General features: G+C 32.2%; 1 protein-coding gene across 7 annotated transcripts in view; it reads right to left on the bottom strand.

Moving 5' to 3' along the window:
- Adgrl3 (adhesion G protein-coupled receptor L3) overlaps positions 1-23,008 on the bottom strand; it is a 759,373-nt gene that overhangs the window by 42,701 nt on the left and 693,664 nt on the right. The window lies entirely within an intron of this gene.

Here is a 23,008-nt window from a genome sequence, read left to right as displayed (position 1 = left end):
TTTTATTACAATATAAATTTCTCGGGACAAAGAAATGATTTATTAAGTGCTCAGAACAGTGCCTAATACATAATATATCCAATAAATAAATATTATATAGTTATTATTACTAGACTGTTAAAGCTAGTAGACAGACTGAAAATACAAAATTATTCACCCAAAGAATAAAACACTAGGGCTATACAAATTGAGTTCTTAAGTTCATTTGAGGATGTTTCAGGAGTAATATGATGTGGTAAAAGAGATGTGGCTGAAATAAATTTGTAGATGGAGCAGGGAGTAACTAGAACTGTAGATCCAATATGGTAATTACTGGCCAACAAATGGCTATTTAAACTTCAAAATCATTTAAAAGTAATAAAGTTTAAAATTTAGTTCTTCACCCACATCAGTCACATAATAAGTGCTCAAAACCTTCACATAGCTAGTAGGTACAATAATGGATGGTTCAGTTCTAGAACGTTTCCATCATCACAGGAAGTTCTATTGGATAATGCTGAACTACAACACTCAAAAGAGAGTATTTATTCAAGAAATGTACTCAAAACAGGTATTTAAAGAATGCCACGGATATGCAAAAGACAGAGAAGAATTTCTGAGAAGTGATTATAATTAACACTTATAAAAAGTACCAGTGTAGAAATGCTTGTAGTAAATATCTACATTTCAATAGCTTAAAGTTATAAAACAACACAATATTTATCCTAGTATATGTGTTCCAACTGCATCAATATAGTCCATCTGCTATGGAATAATTCTTTCAACATCAAATCACACAGTACAGTGTTAAGTAAAGACAAGTACAGGGGTTAACATTGGAATACATGCAAAAAATTTTTTTTACAAAATTGTATCAAGGTATAGATGTTTTAAAAACTTTCAAAGGCTGCACACTCACTGCTGATGTGTCATGTTTTACCTTTAATGGGATATATGAAAATAAGAGAGATCAGGGTGCATCTCAGTAATTTCTGTAGACAATTGTGGGGTGCAGTCAGTTGCTCCACCCAATCACAAATACTGCTAATTTGAGATTCCCTTAGAATAAGCTGCAGCCGTGTGTTGTAGTAGAAATAATGTTCACTGGAATGGGAGCAAAAGTGAATTGTGACATTTCTAGGTTTTGTCAATTACAGGACTGGAATTGGGCTCCCCCTTACCATTTGTGCCTTCCTTTTTACTAGAAAAAAGTGGTAGTATAGCCTCATATCCTGAAATGGAAGCTGCTTATTGATATGAAACGAGTGTTTTAGATTTAGACCACTTACTTGTAAGATTCTAGTATACCAGAGTTTAATATACTATATTAGACCTTAAGTTTAAAAACATTTTCCCAATGATTTAATCTGTACAATAATTAATAAAGTATTTAATTTGTTTTATTAGCTATAAGGATTTCAATTACATATTCGTATAGAAATTCATGCTACTGGACAAAAATATGTATTCATTACTTTTTCCTCCAGTAAAAATAAGATAACAGAAAGTGGTTTAAAAGAGAATATCAATAGAAATTACCTAGGTCAGAGAGTTCCATTATTTTTTGTCAGATATTTTATTAGCTTAAAGAATTTGGTTTTACAATGTATCTCCGTCAAATCCAAGTTAAACTGATGTAACATTGGGAATGGCAAAGCTATGTAACTTTGATTCATTTATTTATATTTTACATAACATATCTACAGAACTAGGTTGTAAAGCTGAATAATTTTCATTTGGGTTTACCAATGAATATCCAGTCAAACAAATATCCTTCTTGGTTGAATAACTGAAATGTTCCACTGCAATATTTTAAGTTTTTATCAAAATACAGAAACAAAAGTCTAAAATGTTCTTGGTAGATACCATCAGGAATTTACAGGTGACCTTATAATTTATGAATGTTGATTTATTGAAGAACAAACAAAATATCATGTACAAGTAATTTTCAAGACAATAAGAAAAGAGTTTTTTATTTCAAAATCATATTTTCTTTGGTAAAATATATTATTCTAACTAACATCTAAAGTTTTATTTAGATACTGTCATACAATTGACCTTAAAATTCAATATTAGAATAAAGATCAGAATTTTCAGGAGCCTCTGCATAGACTGATGATAATTAGGCACACATTAACATTAATTTTATAGAAAATTCCAAAGCTTACACACAAAAAAGCTATTAGTGTCTAGTTCCATAGAAGCTTAGCTCAATCTAATTTTAAAAAGGATAGATTTCTTAACCAAAATATTAATCTATTCATGCTATGATGTAAAGATATAATATCAGTCTAGACAGATGATAAATTGGCAGAAATAACATAAACAAAGCTGGGTGTGAAGGCACACACCTACAATCCCAGCAGTTAGCGAGGCTGAGGCAAGAGGACCTCAAGTTTGACATTAGATTGGACAAGGTAGAAAGACTTTGCCACAAAATTAAAAAAATAACTAAATAAAAATAAAAAGGAAAAGGTCTGGGGATGGAGCTTAGTGATAGAGAAGCACTGGGTTCAATCCCAATATCTCTACTCTGAAATTACATAAATGAATCAAGTTAGTTATACAAACTTCTTTCTCTGACTTCAGGAATCATTAAACACAAACGAAACTTATCTTTGGAATAGTTTTGAAGGAAATATCTAAAATTGAAAATATAAAGGAGATAAAAATTTTAATTAGTTTTAAAAATTTCATTCTCCTTATTGTGGATTTTTTTTTTTTTTACTTAGATAGTCCAGAATATGTTTAATAATAGGATGGGTAAACCTCTGTGTGATGGAAAGTATGTCTGAGAGTTTAGTCCTAAGCAAAAGATCTAGTCACTGATAATTCACAGTAAATAATAGAAAAGAAATGATTTTGGCAGAACTGTTAATCCCATCAGCTTCAAGATTAATACTGTCTGGGTTACCCTGGAATTGCTGGAGGATTAGCTAAATTGGTTTGGTGAGTGAAGTGTCTGTTTAACAGCTAACAGGAGCGGTATCGTGATGTACATAGATAGATATCCTGATTAGTCTTCCAACATTTCCAGTTTCAATATGCAACTTGATTCACTTTCCTTGATATAAAACTAATTTTATGAAAGATATATAGACTCCCCCCTTAAATTTGGTCAGAGTTACTACAATAATTAGAAAGATAATGTGGGTGGGTTTCTCAAGATAAAATTATTGTTCAATCTTCATATTAGGGAGAAAAGATAATAAATACTAATGCACCTGTATAGTAAAGGGTTATTCCCTTTCCCCCTCAGTCAACAACACTCCCACTGTGTGAACTAAGGGGAGTCAGGTACTCAGACTCAAAAAGTGGCCAGAGCAACCTTAGCTGCTGCACTTCCTGTGGGCTTACCTACAATGATCCAAGAGACACGGTGTTAACCCACTGGCAACCCCTGTTCTCTATGTTTGAAACCACAAAGGGTCATGACAAGGCCATTTTAAGATTGTGATAGTCACAGAAATAGTGAAGTTCATAAATATATTATGTCCTCAGCATTGAAAAATCCACTATGTAACTGTATTATTCACTAAAGTAATCATTTGACCATAAAGTATGGAATAAAGGTGATGAAATCATATGTGAAATGTTCATGAAAAATTCGTTAAGAAAAATAAGTTCTGTAATTGGATTCATTTTTTTTTCTTATGACTTCGAAAATTTGAAACTTTGAATAGAAAAGATAAAATAAATGATCAGATATCTATATAGGAAGAAGATTGTATTTCTTTCTGATAGCTTTGCATTATACTCATTAAAAACTGTTGCTTTAATCAGTAACATTTTAACAACCACAAAATATTGTCAGTAAGTTGGTTAGTTTTCATTTATTGATATTCTTCACTGAAATTTACAATGCTTCCTTGTTCACTACCAGAGGCCCAAAGGCTTTTAGATCTAAATTGTGCCTCAAACTTCACTAATCCTGGGAATATTAGACCAAAGGCTAATTGAATATGGTCACTGGAATGTAAAGAGATGCAGTAGTTTAGAAATATATTAGAGGCCGTATCTTTGGAGTTCTCTTTTCAACTTAGAGGATGTACAAAAACTTTTTAAATAAAGTCAGGAAATTAATAATGTTTTGTTGTGTTGCCAAATGTGTTTTGACAAGTTGAATTTCTGCTATACTCTTTCTCAGGCCATATGGCATCATCACCTCTTTCTTCACCAACTGCAAGAGAAACATGCATCATACCTCTTCTGTGAATAAACAACTTATTACAAATTGCTTGTAAGTACAGCTAAAACACAAAAAAAGCACAACCAAGTATTTAAAATACCTCTGTTCTTACTAAAGTTTCCTTAAATGGCATTCAGGGAGTCACTGCAGCACAATAGGAATCAGACAAGTTTTATTTAAAGTTGGATAAGTAACTTATTCTTTATAAGACTTTTGATAAATGCTATGAACTTTCATATATTTTACTAAAAATGGGTATATACATGCATATTTCTCATGAATGTGAAACAGAAACCCGGAGTACTGCAGTGTACATGAGAAAGCTAAGCTTAATTCATAAGTATATTGTGACCTCTGTGTTGAAAATGACAGGTTATAAAAACTGAAGTTTTACAAGCCTCATGTTAGTTGATAAAATAATGTAACTGGGAACTGTAAAGTTGAAGGGACCCAAGGATAGAGTAGTCTATGGCCCTTTGAAGAATATCAATTAGAACTTCTGAAGCCCACACTGAATTTTTGAATATGTCACTTAAATGAAAATCCATTATGGTTTTTCTGGTAAAACTTTTGGAAAAAAAATCATACTGAACAGCTAGTGTAGCAATAGTAGTTGCCATTACTTGGTCAGTGAACAGCCCTAATTAATTACACACAGTCTCTTTCAATTTTATTTTTAATATAGAAGCCCAGTGAGATGTAGTTGTTCCTAGTTAAAATTGTTACTAGGAATTTTGGCACAGGCTTTCTAAACCGATATTAAATGAGAAAAGAAAATAAGTAATACTACAAAAATAAGTAATATAATGAATAAATCCAATTTTGTAAATACAGAAAAAGCTCTAAAGTAAAAAATAAAAAAATTTTTGTTTTGTTCTGTTTTGTCTTTTGGTACTGGTAATTAAACCCAGTGTGCTTAACCACTAAGCTACATCTTCAGCTCCTTTTATTTTTTATTTTGAGACAGGGTCTTGCCAAGTTGTATAGGTCCTTGCTATGTTGCTAAGGATGGCTTTGAACTTGCAAGCCTCCTGCCTCAGCCTCCTGAGCAACTGGGAGTACCGGCAGGCACCACTGTGCCTGGTCAAAATAACAAATTTTAATAGAGTACATTTTATTGGAAAGAACAGCTTCAGTAAAGTGTTAAGAACCAGTACCAATGAAAGCATATTCTCTGATGACAATGTAATTAAATTAGATATAAACTAATAAAATGTGTACATGCCTATAAATATAAATATATGACTATTAATAATAATCCATTTACTGCTACATTTCCAGAAGAGCCTCCAAGTTCCACTTTTTACAAATAAGTTCTACTTAATACGCAATTAACAAATAATCCTTTTCTTATATATGTTAAGTCTAAATAGAACAGAAGAAAAACTTTTATGATTTAACCATAGGTTTCCAGATAAGGATATTTTAAGAGATAAAAAATTTGAGAACATTTTATGTAAGAATTTAGTTAAAAGTCCAAAATAAGTTATTAAATAACAAAATCTAGTGGTGCATACACAGCATAATCAATTAAAATTCATTCCAAAATAGAAAAGTTCTATTAATCATGCCACTTATTACATGAATAGCCTAAAGAAAAAGAAAGAAAGAAAGAAAGAAAGAAAGAAAGAAAGAAAGAAAGAAAACTTCCATGTAAATGAAGAAACTATTTGGTAAGGTTAATATTTTTCATGGAAATACAAAATAACTTAAAATGCTAAGATTATATAGTATTTCCCTTAACTTAATAAAATTATCTATTTAAAAAAATCCACAGCTAACATCTAATGTAATGTTTCTCCACCTACTTTACAGTTTCTCCATTCTATATATGTACATATATATGCACCTACACACACTTTGTAGTTTCTCCATTACTTCCAAGATGAGAGAGAGAGAGAGAGAGAGAGAGAGAGAGAAACATAGGCATGCACATTTTAATTTCCACACAAAAACAAGGATGCAGGCTATCCTTGGAACCGCTCAATATAATACTTGTTGTCTTGACACATAATATAAGAGAAGAAGAAAAAATTAACTGGTATCATTAGAATTGTGAATCTAATATTTAATTATTTTTTGAAGATATCATGATAATTTCCATCAAAAATGTGAAGAACTGTACGAAAAATTGTTAAAACTATCAACAAAATTTCATGTTAGATAGAAATAAAGATGCAAAGATCAATATTATTCTATTAAAGTGGAAAATCAAAGAGAAACTAGAAATCATTCATTACAGCAACAAAACAAAAGTTCTTTAGAAATTTATCTTGCAAAGAATGATTGGGCCTTAATGGAAGAACTCTAAAAAAACCTATATAAGGATCTAATGTAAGACCTCCATAAATGAAGACATATCTATATATATATATAGCTAATATAACTTAACCTCATAAATATAGTGGCTCTCCCAACTTGCCATACAATTAATGAAATTATGACTAAAATAAAAAGAATTATTTTGAAAGAATTTGAGAATTTAAGGACAGCACAAAGCTTTATGTAAAGGATGGAATGTTTAGTAAATGTTGTGGGGAAGTTGGTTCATTATATAAAGAACACAAAATGTTACTCAAAGAGATTAAAAATTTAATGTGAATTGGGAAACTCAAAGACAAATAAAAGAGAATGTAGAAAAATAAATAGAAATAAAGGAAAAAAATTGATTCCTCGCTTAAGAGAATTTCTGTTGAAAGACATTGAAAGTATATATGATATAGGAAAAAGCTTATGGTTTAAATTCATATATTATAATTTATGTCTCTCTGTGTATATTGTAGCAAAGGAAACATTAACAGAGAAGTAACAAACTGGAAGAAAATACTTACACTGTCAGAAGCATAAAGCTGACAGGAAAAATGAAAAAATAGAACACCTCTTAAAAGAGATAGGAAATCTAGTAGAAACAAAGAAGCATGATAATTCTAATGCAGTTCCTTTGAGTATTAAGCAAGATGTATCATATCTTTGGGAATCCTTCCTACATCTAATCAAGCAAGATGCAGCAAATTCAAGGAAGGCAGAAAAACCAGAGAAATGCAATAGCTCATTAAACGGGTCAGCTTCTGAGCCACATCCTGGTATGTGTAACATGCTAATATCCAATAATGTCAATATTTCAGCTAATCAATTATTACCTTTTATGCTCAGGGTTTTTCTTTTTAAGCCAATAATTAAAAGGTTTTAATTTTAATCTTAGACCATCATTCTCAATTCTGGAACAGAGAGGACTTTTGTCAGCACTTTGAAGTATCTGGCATTAAATAAACTTCCTCCACACCCAACAGTCCTCAGTATTCCAGGATGCAAATTCATATAGCACATTTACAAAGGTGCCAGGGGCTTGGATGACAGACCTTTTAAAAATATATAATTATATGTAGTAAAATCCCAGCAATTGGGACTTAGCCAAGAGAAATACAGATTAGGAAATTTTCTAGTGTAGACTGATCAGCTCAAGATGCTTAACACTACTATATACTGTCTGCACATTTTAATTACAAATCCAATGATTTAATACACAGTCTTTTGTTTTAGGTAACTAAGACTTATACTTTCAGCACTTCTAAATGAGGTAAAGAAAAAAATATGATTTTAAAACAAATAACACTCCTAATTGCAAACCACTACTGAAAAGTAGAACAGTGAGAGGGCTGAAAGCCATATTGTTGTGTTTGTTAAAGGGAGATATTCACTTGGAATTAAAAGAATCTTATCTGTACCCAGGAAATGTGCTTAGTTCAGAAATCCATTTTGTTGATTGATTTGGCAATCAGTGATTATCTTTGTCACCTTCAGTCACAGGTCATTTTACAGTCTTCTGTGAATTGGGTAAAATTAAACATCTACAAAGACTCAAGGTATTGATTGTCTTACATCCCAAAGGTAGGGAAGTGAAACCACCAAAAACCAATTTCTCTAAAAACCTCAGCTCCCTTGAGGTTGTTGAATTCAGATACTTACTACCACCTTGTTAGGTTTGTATATGATTTCAGTGTGTCCTTAAAAGTTTCAAGGAAGCTTGGTTTCCAATATGGCAATGTAAACAGGTTGCGGATCTTTCAGAAGTAAAAACTAGTGGGAGGGAATTAGGCTGTAGAAAGCTTCACCCTTGGAAGGGATTCAAGTAGTAGTTCTTGTACTTAACTCAACCTTGAGTTACTTCTCAAGGTTGTTTTAAAAAGAGGTTTTTTTGTTTGTTTTTTTTTTTAAAAGGAAGTTCTTATTTAAAAAAAGAAGGCTGGTATAAAAAGAGCAAGCCTAATCTCTTCCCTTGATTTGGCTTCCTGACTTGCCATTTGATCCCTTCTGTATGCATTCCTGCCATGCTGCCAATTGCTGTGAAATGATGTGAAAAGGGAGCCACTGAAAGAACCATTGCCATAGCTGTTGAACTTTCTATCTCCAACAATGAGCTAAATAAATCGTTTTTTCTTTTCAATTACTCAGCCTCAGGTATTGTACTATAGCAACAGAAAACAGACTAATATACAACCTGTATTCCTTCTTACTAATATCCGCAGATCTCCTCTTTTGTCTATCTTTTCACTACATGTCACCTGTTTCATGTCCATGCTTTAACAAACCTAGATCTTATGATCTCTTACTTTATCTCTCCTCCTTAATGATTTAAAACACATACACACACACACACACAAATAAAATCACACTTGAGTAGCCGAATATTGCTGGAGAAAAGCACACAACCACAATTACTGAAGATAAACTAAATACATAAATACAAAAGTCTAATGGCACTTAACAATGTCTAACAAACCAATTATACTTCTCCAGTACAAATGCTTTCCCATTCTTCATAAAGAATATTTCTCATCTTCCTTCCACCTAAACATCTTTTTCATTCCAACTCCTACAGCTGAATATTGTATCCTATTTCCTTAAAAAAAGAAAAGAAAAGAAAAGAAAACACATAAATAATCTAACAGTTGCAGACACTTTGGTGCCAGACATCTCAAGTCCTTGTACAGTTCCTGAATTTATCCCCTGGCTACTGCTGCCTTCCACACTTTGCTCCTATGACATCATGTTTTTATATTACCTGACTCATTTCTGAGATGTCTTTAGCAGAACAACATACTTCTTAGGTGATTTCAGCCAGTAATTCACAGTAAATACCAGTAACTCTAAAATCTCTGTCTCTAATACTGACAATATTGCTGAGACATTAAGACTCCTGATAACTACATTGTGCTAATCAGATTTTATATTCATAAATATAAATATTAAAATATTCACAGATGCTACCAAACTGTGGTCTTGAGGTGAGTTAGCCTCTCAAAAATCTCAAAGCACAGATTAAATAAATTAACATATGTAAAGAACTTAGACTAGAGCCTACTACATAGTAAAACTTCAATACTTTAAGTATTCTTATTAAATACATTATTTCAAATAGATATTTAAAAACTTTAATTGATGTTTTACCAAGTATAGCAATTATACCTGATTTGAGGGTAGAACCATAGAATACTTGTCCTTTATTTTTGTAGGGGTTGGGGATGTGGCTCAAATGGTAGTGCATACACAGGGCGCTGGGTTCTATCCTCAGCACCACATACAAATAAAATAAAGATGTTGTGTCCACCGAAAACTAAAAAATAAATATTAAAAAATTCTCTCTCTCTCTCTCTCTCTCTCTCTTAAAAAAATCAATAAATCTCAACTGTCAAATTTGTATACCTAAAATCATTGTAGTAAATAAAAATTTCAATTTAATGTTATTTTAAAGAAATATATATTAGGATAAAAAAAACTTTCTCCTAGTTGATTCTTGTTATAGTAACCAGGGAAAACTCTTGAAAGCCTAGGATATTATGATTAAATCTCAATGATATTTCTTGTTTACTTAATTCAGCCTTAGGAAGAAATAAAATTTTCCACATAAGAATTTGAAGAACTGTAGTAATAAGTAATATACTAAACAAAAATTGACTTCTGCATTAAAAATATGGCTCAGAAATAATTAGAAAGTGATTTAATGTGATTCAGGGCAGACAACCCCCAAAATTTGGTACCAAGCTTGGCATTTGGGAAATCAGCAGAATAGGAAGGTCTTTCTGACCTTCTGACCCTTTTCTCCTGAAGCACACCATAAAGGAATTATCAGGCCTTCCTCTCTTAACTGCATAATAAGACCCTTATTCCTGACATATACTCCCTATACACAGAGTAACACATTAGGAATAGAACATCCTAATCCTCAAAGACACAAGGATGCCAAGAAAAATTTGAACAAACAGGCTTGATAAATTCCTCTTGGCTTATTACCACTATGAAATGCTCTTTTGTCCTCCAATTATAGTTTTCTACATCTGTTATGTTATGGTTTGGATATGAGGTATCCCCTAAAAGCTCCTGTTAATGCAGAAATATTTAGAGGTAAAATAATTGGATTATGAGACCTACTCAGCCCATCCTAATTTGGATGGACAGGGTGGCTACTGTAGACAGGTGGGTCATGGCTGGAGGAGATGGGTCACTGGCGGGGGTGTTCTTTAGAAGGATACATCTTCCCTGTGGCCTCTTCTCCCATCCTTTGGCCCCTTCTCATGACCCATCATGAACTGAGCAGTCTTCCTCCATCATTCTCTTCTCCCATGATGTGACACCTCTCCTTGGACCAGAGTGATGGTATCAATCATTTATGTGATCAGGGACAGATAGATGTGAGAGGTGGGAACATGAGATTAAGGGAATAAATCTGTAAGAGCAGGTTCCAATTAGAGCTAATCAGCACAGGCCAAAGCCACTTAGAGTTGTCATGGCAGTAGGAACTCAAAAGTCTGATATCCAGCTGTCATTCAAAAGTCAAAATGTGGACCTGTGTGGAACTCTTTGGAACTTGCCTGGGAACCCCCAATAAAAGTGGAGGGCAGGAGAGGTTCACTGTCCTTCTGAGAGGACCCACTGACTCACTTATGTATTCCCTTTCCCCATTTCCTAAACCTTCTAATAAATTCATGCCTGTTACTCTGAGAGAGCTCTGAAATATTTCTGACTTGATTGCAAAAATTGGAGTTTGAAGGGGGGCATTTATACTTCCTCAGTTTCCAAGAAGACCCCAGGCCCGTAACATATGGACTGAGACTTTTGAGGCCAAGGGCCCCAAATAAACATGCTTTTTATAAATTATTCTTGTGGGGTATTTGGTCACAGCAACAAGTAAACTGACGAAAATAATTCACTTCATGAAACTTTGTTTTTAAAAAATGCACAAGTTTACCTGTTTTGTTGGTTCTCTATTTCTGAAGGTCTCCATGTCATGTAAAATTTGTATTAAATAAACCTGTATGCTTCTCTCTGCCTAACCTGTATTTTGTTATGAGGGTCTCACCATGAACCTAGCAGTAGGTAAGAAATCTTTTTCCCCTACAAATTCAAATTTTCATTTACATTTAGAATTTGGAGTTTATGGTAACAAATATTATTCCATATAACTTCTCATGAGGTGGATCTATATAAAAATAAACATGTTAAAAGTTTATGAAATTTTTTTGGGACAGTAACTTTTTGTTTCATGTAGAGTGCATGAGTTTCAATTTTATAAGTTGAAACTAAACAGTATGCTCCTAAGTATATGTATCCATTTCGAGCCTTTATTTTGAAAAGCTTAAAATACAAGGAAAATAAATAGCAATTACCTTAAAAATTAATAGCAGCAAAAAGATAAAGCACAAGTTTTTAAGAAATTATCTCCAAATCATAATTAGATTTTTTAAAACTAATTATTTAAATGATGTCAATAAGAGCAATTACAAACAGTAGAATTTTACCTCACAAATAATTTGGGGACAGATGAATGGTAATAATTAAATGTTTTAATTTTCATAAGACTTCATTAAATTTTCATTTTGTAGATATATCCACAGTAGTCTATTAACAATAGAAAATTAGACTCAATTTTTAAAAAACTTTTTCAGAGATTAGAAATTAGAATGATAATTCTTTCAGGAAAACAATACTCATTTTTTTTTGTTGTTGTTCCAGGGATTGAACCCAGTAAAGGGTCTTGTTGAGTTGCTTAGGGCCTCTCTAAACTGCTGAGTTTATGAATGGCTTTGAATTCTTCATCCTCTTGTCTCAGCCTCCTAGGCTGCTGGGATTACAGGTGTGCGCCATCATGCATGGCTCAACTGATTTTTTTATTAACATAATGTAGGGCTACTCATTTTTAATGAAACATACAAGTGGTATATGCTCATTATACTAAATTCTGAAAACTCAAAAGTGCAATGCTCTCATAAAAAATAAACATTTAGTCTTTGTCTCTGTTGCCTCGTAAAGAGCTCCTAAAACCATTGGAATCTCAAGTGTCTTTTGAATGCTAATGAAATAACTCAAGGTGTGTTTGTGGGTGGAGGTGGACTGCTAAATACTAGTCTCAGTCCAAGCCACCATTGAAGGGTTAGAACTTGCCACCTAACTCCAGTCCCCCATGTCTCCCTTAAATTCCCACTCCATCACCAGGTAAGAGAGGGGAGCTGGAGATAGTGTACAATAATCTGTGGCCAATAGTTTAATCTCTCATGACTAAAATAAAAAAAAATTCCTATAAAAATGCCAAAGGATGGGATTTGAGGAGCTTGTGAATTGACAAACATATCCATGAGCCTGGGAAAGACAGGGCATGCAAGTTGGCCATCTTCTGCCATACAGTGCTGTATACACTTTTTCCATTTGACAGTTCCTGAGTTTCATTTTTTTTTTAAATAATAAAACTGTACTCTTAAGGACAGCATGTTCTGTGAGTTGTTCTATTGAATTATTGAACATGAAGAGTGTTGATGAGGACTCCTAATTTATAAATTATAACCAAAAGTGTGGGTATGCTGGGCACCTCATTTGCAATAGTGTCGGAAGTGAGGGCAGTCTGTGAAGCTGAGCCCTTAACTGTGGATTCTGTGCTAACTCTGTGAGAGTTAGTGTCAGAACAAATTGAACCCTTGAACATCTAGTTGGTATTGGTGCACTTGTTGCTGTGTGAAAAAAATGACATGTATTTGGTACCTTAAGTGGTGATGGGAAATATCATGCAAATACGTAAAAATGAGCATATGAAATGGCATATTATGATGACACTAAGTTATTACCAACTTTTTAGTACATTTCTATTTAGTCTATTTTCCACATATATAACTATTTCTTTGAAACAAAAACATTCACTTATATCTAAAAATTATATTAGCTCACATCCATCTTATAAATTATGCTTAATACAATTTTATAAATATTGCTTTTTATTTTATATTTTGGAAGAGAGCTACATTATTTTAAGGTAGCAATATTTATCTGATCATTACTTGAAGGAAAAGGAATTTTGTGACTTAGAACTTTTTTAAATTTTTAAATATTTTTTACCAGTTGTAGTTGGACACAATACCTTTATTTTATTTATTTATTTTTTTGTGGTGCTGAGGATCAAACCCAGAGCCTCGCACATGCCAAGTGAGTGATCTGCTGCTGAGCCCCAGCCCCAGCCCCAGCTTAGTAATTTTTTTTGTGATTTTTTGCAAACTGATAACTTATTAATTTTATTTCTTAAATTCATAAAATTATACAAAAAAGTTACTAAACATGCTTGCATGTAACAGATTTGTATTTGCTAACAATGTCTTTGGACTTTTGCATCTTCTATATAGAATATATAATATAAATATACACATATGTAAATATGTGCATGTATTCATACATATATAATACTGATATAAGTAGATTTTATAATCAGAACATTAATTTTATAACCATTACATATATATTAACATATGATATTGAAAGCAAAAAATAAAGAAATAAAAACAATATTGTAATAATTATATTTTCAAGCCTACATAACTTTGTTTTCTAGGCAGATAAATGTTTATGAACATACTGAGCACTTATTATTTATGAGTCATGATAAATTATTGCATTATTGTAAAAGAAAACATCTGCTAGTTAATGAGTTAGCAGTACTCAGTCATAATATCATCACATAATAGATGAAGTGTTCTGCCTGTGCTCCTTATTGAAGAACAGCCTACACTATACACTTTATCCCATCTTCCCTTGCCTATTTAAATTTGAAATTAATTAAATTTAGATATTATGCAACTTTCTTCACTCTTCATGATCAACAAATATTCTATTCTTATCAAATAAAGGAATAGGCTATAATACATCTCATGCTTAAAAACTAACCAATAAACAAAACACCTTCCTGCACCTGACATTTTCTCCAGCTATTACATTTCTGAGCTCTTATTTATAGATAAAGGCTTGAAAAAAGTTGCCTTTATATGTGTTTTTTAATTCCTCTCCTCCCCTTTCCCCTTGAATTCACTCATATAAGGCTTCACAAGCTTTACCAAAACAGCCTTCGTCAAGTTCACCAAAGACCTCCATGTTACCAAATTCAGTGGTCAAGACTTAAATTCTCATCTAATTTGAAAACTTGATTCACTTACCTTCCAGGATCTCTTGCTTTCTTCCTCTATATCAACTGCTGCTACTTCTGAATCCACTGTGCAGGTTTGGCAATTCTAAGATCTCCATAAATTGAAGTGCCAAAGTGTTACGCTCTATGGTCCTCTTATATTCTGAGTCTACTCTCAATCCCATTATCTTAACTAGCCTCAGCATTTTAAAGTAAAGTCTACTCTATCCCATTCTTCCAAGGTTGTAGGCAGTAGCAGATTCTTCATGGATTTGAGGAATGGACAAAGAGAGGATTTGAAGAATTAGAAAGAATTTGGATGTGTGGACTAGACTAGAGCATACACATGCCTTTATGTGAGGCCCCACACAGTATAGAATCCAGCTGAGAGTAGGGAGAGAAGGAAAATAAGCAATGAGCCGGGAGTTACATCTTGGCATTGAAGCCCAAAAAGTTGGAGGATTCTAAATTCACACCTGACTGTCTTAATAGTTTTTAAAGGTCTATCTGTCAAAAAGGGAGGTTAATACTTGTTTTAATTATTATTTTGTTATTTAGTTTCCTAAGCTCCATAATTAATGATGATGTCCCTATCCCACCCAGAGGCACTGAACTAGTCTCCTTTGCCAGATCTTTGTCTTCCTAGACTCCCTTATAGTGGGGAGTCATGTGATTCAGACTTGTGATGCCAGTAAGGGTGTTTGGAAGAAGTTTCTACCTTGACCATACATCAGTGAGAAAAGAACATAAGAACTTGTTTTCTTTTTTTCCTGTCTTTGAAAACAGCTGCTGAATGATATGTTACTTGGAGGTGAAAGAGTCATCTTTGGACCACAGGATGACACAATAAATGGCAAAGCCAACATGCTGAAGATGATCAAAGCCTGTAAGGGCATAGGTTCTTGCTGCCATTATTGAGCTTTGGAGTCAACTCTAGAACAACCTCTCCTTGGATTTCATGTTCCATAAATCATGACCATCCTTATGATTTAGGTATTTATATTTTCAGAAGTAACCATCTCAACAGATACATACTTTCTAGTGACTAGTCAGTGGAACTCATTGAGCTGGAAAATCATTGCAAATTTTTTACCATATATGTATACCATTTTCACTATTTTATGTTTTTGAAACCATCTCACTTTTCTTATTTTAATGTTTTAAAAGGAAATATATAACTGCCATAAGTAAAAATACAGAATAATTTAATTTGACAATTCAGAAAGTAATAAAGATGTATAAAATGAAGTCATTGTTGAAAATAGGTAAAACATGGCAACTCTAAGTACAAAAAATTAAAATTTATACACTGAGGACTCCAAGTTATATCTCCAGCTTTCATTACTTCTACTGCCTACTCAACATCTGCACTAAGATATCTAGTAAGTTACTTGATTAAAAAAAAAAAAAAAAAAAAAAAAAACCTGTTCCATCTGTAAATGCACTTCCATCATGATTTTCCTCATATCAACAATAACTTAATCAGTTTCCCAGGCTAAAACCATTGAAGTCATTCAATTTTTTTTTCTCTTAGGGTTTATATAAAATCAATGAATGAAATTTATAAGTTCTATCTTCATAATTTTAGTACTTTTAGGAGCTAAGAGTTTAGCTCAGTGGCAGATGACATGCTCAGCATGTGAGGGGACCTGGGTTCAATTTGACCAGGACACCACTGTCCCCCCAAAAGGAACACTTCTGATTTATGAAATAAATGAATGAACAATTAAATATAAAATTCAAATCCACATTTCTACATTAAAAATTAAGTAAAATATATGAATAATAAGGAACACAAATATTATTTAATTATAACTATTCTCAGACTTCTTCCACTCTTCTGAAAACTTATGCTTAACTATTTTCAGGGGAAAAACTACAATCTTATGAATTGGTAATTCAGACTAATTCTGATTTTCAAGCTTTCTTAGTTTGTACATTCCTGGTGGAATATAAAAGTAATCTGAATACAAGCTCTATTAAAAGAACAAAGGGGCTGCTCATTTTTATAGTAGCATTATTTACAAGACATTTCCCCCTTAGTAATTCTTTCAGGTTTTCTCATCCTTAGACAGCAATTACTCTCCTATATCTGATATCAACCTAATTATTTTTGAGAAAACTTAAACAATAGTTGGGTATCAAGTTGTGGTGCACAACAGTTCCAGTGTACCTATGGCACTTATCCTTCAAACTATTTTTCTCAAATGTCAGCTTTCAGTTTATGAATAGAGGGATGCATAAAATACTGATTCCTAGAAAGACAATATAGAAATTTTAATACATCTTAACAAAAACCCTAAAAAAACAGACCAGTTTTTTTTTACACTTTAGGATACTGAAAACAAAACAAAAACACCAAAAAGTGCACACTGCAATGAGAGACTGGCAATACACCTGCTGAATACACAGTCTTGTGAATCAGTGGTTGGATATGTTCCCCGCCCCCAAAGTAGTGATGGTTAAATGCTTGTAAAGGCTGAATTTAAGGTAATCACCAAAGAACTAGCTATCCTAGAAAGGTCTCAACTTATTTGAAGCAACTTAGTGATGTTATAACAATCCAAAGAACTACAGTGTTGTTTGGATTATATCACTCTTCAAATATGCCTGATATTTATGATAATATTAAGGCACATTTCCAGTTATGTGCAGCCACCCAGCAAGAAAATGAAAGAACACCAGGAAAAATGTGGTAACAAACATTGTATTCACTTTCAGAATCCTCTTAAAGTCTATTTTATCTTATAATAATGAATAAGGTAAACTACAATTGGTTTGACTTTTGGCTCTGAGCACTAAGGAATTCACAGAATATATCAGTATTGAGAAGAATATTTGATTAAAATCAGGTAAACACATTTTTGGTGTATCACGTTCACCTAATTTTTTTTAGGAGCAGTAACAATTTTTAAGCAGCATTTCTAAATATTTAAAATAATTAGAAGTATGTGAGATTTTAATTTTAATTTGTAGTTGTAAGGGTGAAACAACCTATAAATAAAATCAGTTATATAGAGAAGTTAAAAAATTTTTAAAAGTTTGCATGGACTATTTTGAGCTCCATTTTTAAAAAACAAAATCATATTTCAAAAAGTTTTTTCAGTAGCTAATAGTTTAATAAGAATGTCCTATTTTTTTTTCCTCAAAATTCATCTGGAAAACTATGAAGATAAACATTTTTATCAATTCCAACTCCAAACTAGATTTACTGTTCTCAAAAGAGTTGGAACTTTTTTTAGGTTATTACTCTCAGTACAGTTTAAAGACAAATTTGAATGTAGCCTACATATATATTTACATAAAGGCTATCTATATCTTTTTTAAAAGTTTGTTTATTTTAATTAGGTATGTATGACAGCAGAATGCATTTTTATTCATTGTACACAATTGCAGTACAACTTTACATTTCTATGTTTCTACATGATGTAGCATCACATCATATGTGCAGTCATACACATACCTAGGGTAATGATGTCCATCTGATTCCACCATCTTTCTTGCCCCCATGCACCCTCCCTACCTGCCTCCCCTTTGCCCAATCAAAGTTCTTCCATTTTTCCCATGCCTTCTCTCTCCTCCATTATGGATCAGTATCCACTTATCAGAGAGAGCATTCAGTTTTTGGTTTTTTTGGATTGGCTTACTTCGCTTAGCATGATATTCTCCAACTTCATCCATTTACCTGCAAATGCCATAATTTAATTCTCTTTTAAAGCTGAGTAATATTCCATTGTGTATATATATCACAGTTTTTTCTCCATTCATCTAATGAAGGAAATCTTGATATATTAATATGAAGGAAAAATATAAGCATTAAAACACTCTTATAAAGAGTGTTGTATTTTTCAAGATTATGTTTATTTTTTTCTGCCCTCATTTCTTTAGATCCAAAACACCTTAACTCCATAACTTATTAATGTAATACTCATCAAACTGAATTATTTCTGACTTAATTGTTTCTACCAACATTTAGAAACACAGTCCTCAAAGTAAAGGTTACCTTCTTAATAAATAGAGTAAGTTATGGGTATTGTTAAGGCTTAAAATTTCTCTATTTGTCCCTGAAGCTATTCAAAAGCCTTCTTAGATTTATTTACATGTGGCAGGTGTCCAAGCTCACAGAGGATGATTTTCCCCCCTTCCTTTCAGAACTATCTACAGAACCTGCTATTTATTAATCAAATGAGCATTTCACCCCTGGAGCCAATTCTTTCATAATAGGATAAGTTTGTCTTAAAAACATAAAGCATCATATCATGCATAATTTTTAATGACACCATATGGTAAACAAAGCTAGTAATATTCTAATGGGATTTTGAAGGGAGCGTGAGTAAAGCTTCACTGTGAAAAATACAAAGAAACAAAGGGAGCAGAGTATTTCCAAATGGAATGGTTAAAAATAAGCAAACCATCCTGTATGAGTACCAAATTAATGTTTTACCTATGTGTGACATTTAATGTCACAAAACTCTACAAAATGGATATACTTATTCTCAATTCAGAGTGGAAACTGACCGAGGGTGTGATAAAATTTGCCAAGGTCATACAACCATCATAGGATAGAAAAGAAATTCAAACCCAGGTGGGTCAGATGCTTAAGATCCTATTTCAAAACAAAAGGGCTGGGGATATAGCTCAGTGGTAGTGCACATCCCTGGCATGAATAAGGATGTGGATTAAACCTCAGTACTGTAAGAAAAAATGTTTTGATATTTTTAACAATAGATGTGGGTAATTACAGAAACTACTTTTAAAGGTAAATATTAAGTATTCTAGAAGCTTCTTATAAATTCAAGTTTTACATGTCATCATACTATAATTCCATTTGGCAACAATTCATTAATTGTTTTGTTCATATTTACATACATTATTTTTAATTAGGTTAGATTTCAGCTATAACCCCTGAAAGTTCCAATTTCAATCTATGAGAAACTCAACTAAAAAATTCAAATGAATTACCTCTTTCCCCTAAGTATAATTACTTATTCTGATGAAGAGAGACAAATGACAAGTAAGCAGTCAGCATGTGTTATTCATTTTAACATGTGTTAAATAACATGTGTTATTCAATTTAATTACTTTTTTAGATAAACCTGAGATTTGGTATACTTTATTTCCTTTGTAATCATGTTACTATCATACTTCACTCTATTGTTTATTTTATTTGAGAGTATATCATTAATATAGCAATGAGTCAGCAAAACAAATGTTCTCTGTTTACATGAAAGGGATTTATTATGATGACCCTGAAGTTAGTTTAGAATAAAAGAATAATTATGTTATTTTTGAAAATAATGAAATAATATTTAAATTACTGTGGCTAAACAGGAGTCAGTCATGCATAGTGTTAGGGAAGAAAACATCAATAGAGAAACAGCAGAGATCAGACTTGGGCAAAAGAGAGCACACCTAGAGCAGCCAAAGGTCCATGGCACAACATGAAGGTAAAAGAAGAAAGGGATACCAGATCAGGAAGGCTCAATAAACTGTGTTGGGACTGTGGAATTTAAGAGTAATGGGACTCTTTGGGGAGATTTACCCCAAATACTTGCATGACTGGATTTAACGTTTTCAAGAGATCTCTCTAGCTGGTGAGAGCAGGAGCAAGAATCTGAGTAGAGAAATTAGACCACTGCCATGATGTTGCCAAAGAAGAGAGTGGCTTAAAGCAAATGCTAACAGGAAAAATAAGGCGAAACAAGAATATTTTAGATAAAGGAGGTGTGTGTGTGTGTGTGTGTGTGTGTGTGTGTGAAAGAGAGAGAGAGAGAGAGAGAGAGAGAGAGAAACTATCAAGAGCAATAAAGATTTGATGAATGAATTATTTTAGAAAGACTTCCCAAAGACCTTATATTTGAAGTTTTTTCGTCAATATACTGAACATGTGGTCCATGTTGTTCATCACTTTACAAAAATACATTTAAAAAACTAAAAATAAAAACCAAAAATAACGAAAACAAACTTTTATGCCCTTTCATGTTCACTAAATAATAAAAAAGTAAAGATTTACAGATAAAATAAAACTTTATCTTTAAAACACTCACACAGCACTCATATCATGTCCAAACACATTTTATATAGATAATTTTGCTTGTTAAAAAAGTATAGATTTTATGTTTTGGCTAATATTTAAAATTATTTTTATTCTTAAATACTAATTTTTTTCTTGGTTGTATCCTTTTGATTTCTTTCCAATCCATTCTTAAATAGTTAACAAAAAGTATTTAAGAAAATGAATTATCCTTCAGAGTTTGGAAAATATTAAGGAATATTTTCTTGACGTGCCTTTCAAATCTCTCTTCGGTAATTCCCCTTAACCTGCAGAAGACCATCTTTCTTACTTTTTTGATGAAAGTAGGTAGAAATCCCTTAAGTCACTCACAGTCCTACACTGTTCTACCACAGTACCACATCTATTTTTATTTATTTCGTCCATTCTCAGTGGAAGAAGTCTCTCCTAGTTTGGTGGAAGTGTTCTTCCTGGAATACAGCTGGAATAGAAATGCTCTTTCATGGTTCTAGATGCATACCCTACATTAATTCAAGTCATAACTACAGTGATTCCATTACTTCCTTGCTTATATTCTTAACCTTCCTTAATGGTTCTTTCTCATCAGTATATCCTTATTCATGTTTCTTTCATCTAAAACCATTCTCTATACTCCAACAACTATCCGATTTCTCTCCTTGTCAAATTTTTGAGAAGCATCATCAGAACCTCTTTATATTCCTCTGTTCATTTGATAATCAGTTCACTTTCATTATTGTACCATTGTGAAGATGAAAAGAAGACTCAGCAAAGTTAAACACTTTCCAGATGCTATAAAAAAGCAAATAATTTAGACAGAATTCAAATCAAGATATTCTCATTTAAGATTTTATTTTGCTGTATAATATAAAGCTTCATGCCATCAATGCCATTAAATGCAATTATTGACTTCTGTGTATTTGACTGCTCTTTTAAATATTAATATCAACCCACATTACCCAAATAAATATACATAAATGATGAACAAATTAATCCTTTAAAATGCTTATCCATACAGAGCACAAGTTCTAAAGTTCAGGGTAAGTTAAGGTCTTTACTTTTCCAAAACTGGACAAAAAGTTAAGAAATTCCTAACAAGAATACTTGAAGAATAGGTTAAAGAATGAGCCAATTTTCTAATTTTTAACCTGACAGAATATGTTACATAGATATCAAAGTTCATTAACTTCTTTCTGATGGTACTTTAAAAAATAACAAATGATAATTACTTGTTTTTAAAATGTAATTTTTACCAATTTGAGAAAAGTATGACATAATAAAGAAAATATATTTTATGTGGCTATGTAACTTATCTAAATTCAGTAGGAACAGTGAGTGTATGGAACTAACACTGTATTTTAGAAAGAAAGTTTAATTGCACATAATTCAATGATATTATGATGATTATCTCAACAAACCAAAATTAGGAATCACAAAGGTTACTAATCCTAGTAGATAAATCCTAGTTTGTGCCATGATTTTTTATTTTTCCACTTAATGTCAATAAATTTGTCACTGACACATTTAGTGTATTATGCTCTCCTATAAACACTCATTGAGGAACTGCTATACGGACCAGAAACTATGTCAGAAAGTGAATGTAGAAAGATGGAAAATGGGTGACATAACTGCTGTCTGAAGTTGTTTAAGGATAACGTCAATAGCATACAAAAGTCACAGTTGATCTCACAAAACTTCTCAAAGGATATTCATTTAATGAAATTGTTTATCTAAATTAATACACAATATAGGCAAATTATATGAAATGCAATTTGAATTTATTATATCAAAGATAAATGGCTAATCACATCTCAAAATTACTGTCTTTCTCAAATGTTGGGAACTCTAAGCAAAGAAGATGAATTTTTTTGCTACACTAGGAATTCGACTATTTTTTCTTAGAAAATGTAAACCAGCTACTTTTTGTATAAATCAAATTTTCAGTAGTGTTAAAAAGTAAGGTAAACATTTTCATATCTCTACATGGAGAGCATAGAAAATGGAATCAGTGTAAAGGACAAAGTTTGAAAATGAAAAGATGATTGAACAGAAAGAAACTTCTGGAGAGAGTTACCTTCCAGGAGGTTGCATTAATATTTCAAAGAGGATAAAGCACTAAGCCATATCTTTATATTTCAAAGAAAAGGTTGGGCATCCCTATTTGAAAATCCAAAATTTGTATGCTCCAAAATTCAAACATGATGCTCAAAAATTTTCAGATTTTGGAGTACTTTAGGTTTTTGACACAGATGAGGGACTTTCAACTAGTGAAGTCTATAAAAATATTCTGAAATTTGAGAAACTTCAAAACTAAAATATTTCTGTTCCCAAACATTTCAGATTAGGGATCCTCAATCTCACTTGTTTACATTTG

This window comes from Marmota flaviventris, chromosome 7 (genome assembly GCF_047511675.1).
Source record: "Marmota flaviventris isolate mMarFla1 chromosome 7, mMarFla1.hap1, whole genome shotgun sequence".
In the NCBI taxonomy this organism is placed as follows: domain Eukaryota; kingdom Metazoa; phylum Chordata; class Mammalia; order Rodentia; family Sciuridae; genus Marmota; species Marmota flaviventris.
This window is presented reverse-complemented; position numbering and strand designations above follow the sequence as displayed.